The sequence below is a fragment of the Podarcis bocagei genome, assembly GCF_964188305.1.
Source record: "Podarcis bocagei genome assembly, chromosome: 7".
NCBI classification, from domain to species: domain Eukaryota; kingdom Metazoa; phylum Chordata; class Lepidosauria; order Squamata; family Lacertidae; genus Podarcis; species Podarcis bocagei.
In genome coordinates this window covers 50,861,677-50,864,835 of record NC_138132.1, presented here as the reverse complement: position 1 = coordinate 50,864,835, position 3,159 = coordinate 50,861,677, and positions in this window count along the sequence as shown.

Here is a 3,159-nt window from a genome sequence, read left to right as displayed (position 1 = left end):
TCTGGTGGTGTGGCCTTGCTAATAAACACCTCTGGGCAGTGGGAGGTTTCAGATTCATCCAGCCCTAGTGGTGACTGATGGTGCTTTCCATGATATATACTGTATATTTGCACATACTGTATATAAGGGGTTGAGTGGGAGCATTAAGACTCCAAGAAATCCTGTTCCCCAATACCGTAACTTTGGATTCTCAGTGAGCAAGTCAGGTCTCTACACCTCTTCCCAGCTCCAGACCCAAGACTGCCAGATTCTGTTGTTCTCTTTCACACCTTCATGATGTCAGAGGCTGAGATCTCCTACCTGAGTGACAGCTTTTTCTCTAGAAACTGAAGTGGCTTCCAGGTGTGCATATACTGTATATGAAACAACGTCCAGGATGAATAACAAAGCAATAATCCAAACAGATAATTTCTTTTCTCTTAGTCCTAAATATTTTTATTGCCATTTTCCTTTTTACAGTGTCTCCCAATTACAAGGAGTGTGATAGCAAAAATCTGAAATAGCATTTTGATAAAATAGAAATCACTGTTAGGCACTGTTACTTCATTTAGAAGTGTAAGAGATTGCCTATCACCCAATTTACTGCACTCTGTAGCTCAGGGGGCAAAAACAAGAGCAGCAACAACGGAATATGCATGACCACTGTGGTATTTATACATGCTGCTACATTTCCCAAGCTTGAATGGGCAGTTTCTTTGGAAAGCCAACTAAATTAATAAAAGGCCAAATGAAAGTATATAGAGTTTAGTTTTGCTTGACCTTGCCTGCGTTTCAGTTGATGAGTAATCTTTTCCACAATGGCAGTTCTAACCATATTAAAGCAAGCAGTCAAAGGCCCAGATACAAGAGAACGATGCTCCTTTCTTCTCCTCAATCTCAATATCCACCCCAACTTGGGTGGCTTTAAAAGAGAATTAGGCATTATCGGACCATAGCTCAATCCTTTTGGAAATAAAGAGTATCCCATCAGGTACATACCGATGGAGAATGAACGATTACCTAATGGAACAGGATGAGATTATTGGTAGGGCAAAGAACATCTTGAAGGAATACTTTGACCATAACCTGAATAAAGGAACTAAGATTAATGTGGTCTGGGATGCCAGCAAAGCAGTCCTCAGGGGTTTTCTGATTCAACAGAACAAATATAGGAAAATCTTGAGAGAGGCTAAGAAGGAAGAGCTAATCAAACAATTAAAAGAAGTAGAGGATAAATTAATAATAAAACCTGGCGATGAGAGCCTCAAGCAAATTTGTAAACTATTACAAACTCAATACTCATCACTGCTGAATCAGGAAATAGAGTGGGGAATAAAATCGATGAAACAAAGGTATTTTGAATCAGCAAATAAAACTGGTAAGTTGCTAGCTTGGCAATTGAGGAAGAAAAAAAAACAAAAGGTGATTAACAAAATTAAATTTGAAGACCAATTAATAGAGGACCCCAGTGAGATCAAGGGGAAGTTCCTCCAATACTACGAAAACCTGTACAAGAAGAAAGAGGATGAGGATACAGATGAGATAGGAAGGTATCTGGAGAGGAACGAAGGGGTGCAGCTATCAGACGAAGAAAAGACAATCCTAAATGAGCCGGTAACAATAGATGAGGTTAGGGATGCAATTAAGAAAATGAAACCCGGGAAGACCCCCGGCCCAGATGGCCTCTCGCAAAAATATTACAGAACTTTAGAGGAACACCTAATTCCGGTACTCCGTGACGTAATTAACAATATCCTCCTAGGAGGGGAAATACCCGACTCGTGGGGTGAGGCGTATATTACATTAATACCCAAAGCAGACTCAGATACACTTAATATAAAAAACTATAGACCAATTTCTTTGCTCAACATAGATTATAAGATTTTCGCAGGAATTATGGCACATAGATTAAAGAAATACCTTAATAGAGCGATACATAAAGACCAAGCCGGATTCCTGCCCGGTAGACAAACAAAAGATAATGTAAGACATGTGGTCAATATAATCGAATACTTGGACCTTAAAATTGATATTCCGGCCGCCTTAATCTTCATAGACGCCGAAAAGGCCTTCGATAATGTATCTTGGCAATTTCTCATTAAATGTATGGAAAGGGTAGGAATAAGAGGGCCATTCCTAGAAGGCATCAGAGCGATCTACTCAAATCAAAGGGCGAAACTTATTATCAATAGTAATTTAACAGAATCATTCACGATTACAAAGGGCACAAGACAGGGTTGCCCATTATCACCTTTGTTATTTATTATGGTCCTGGAAGTCATACTGAATAAGATTAGAGGAACATCAGAAATAAGAGGGATTAAGGTAGGCAAAAAAGAATATAAAGTCAAAGCGTACGCTGATGACCTAGTAATATCAATAGAAGAACCGCTAGAAACAATAAATACAGTTATGGGCTTAATGGAGGAATTTGGGGAGCTATCGGGGTTTAGATTAAACAAAACAAAAACAAAAATGTTGGTAAAGAACCTAGATGAACAATTAAAGAACAAAATTGAGGTGGAATCTGGGATAAAAATAGCAAAAAAGGTTAAATATTTGGGTATTTGGGTCTCAACCAAAAATATAAATTTGGTGGAGGATAATTACAGCAGAATTTGGAAAGAATGTAAAAGAGACCTTGATAGTTGGAGCAGATTACACCTGTCGTGGGAGGGGAGAATGGCGGCCATTAAGATGAACATTCTCCCAAAAATGGTATTCCTATTTCAAAACATCCCAGTAATCAGGGGCACGACAATGTTTAAGGACTGGCAGAGGACCCTCTCTAGGTTCATCTGGCAGGGCAAAAGGGCCAGAATTAAATATAAGCTGCTTACTGATAAAAGAGATAGAGGTGGGTTTGCGGTCCCGAATCTACAACTATATTATGAGGCCGCGTGTCTGTGCTGGGTTAAGGAATGGATAGTTTTGGACAACACCGACCTGCTGGATTTAGAGGGTTTCAATGCTAGGTTTGGATGGCATGCCTACCTGTGGCAAGATAAGGGGAGAGTGCATAAAAGTTTTTCAAATCACATCATAAGAGGGGCACTGCTAGAGGTGTGGAATAGATGTAAGAACTTGGTTGAAAATGAAACTCCACTGTGGCTGTCACCCGTCGACATTCTAGAAATCAAAAAACTAAATATGGAAGGTAAAAGGTGGACATATGCCGAC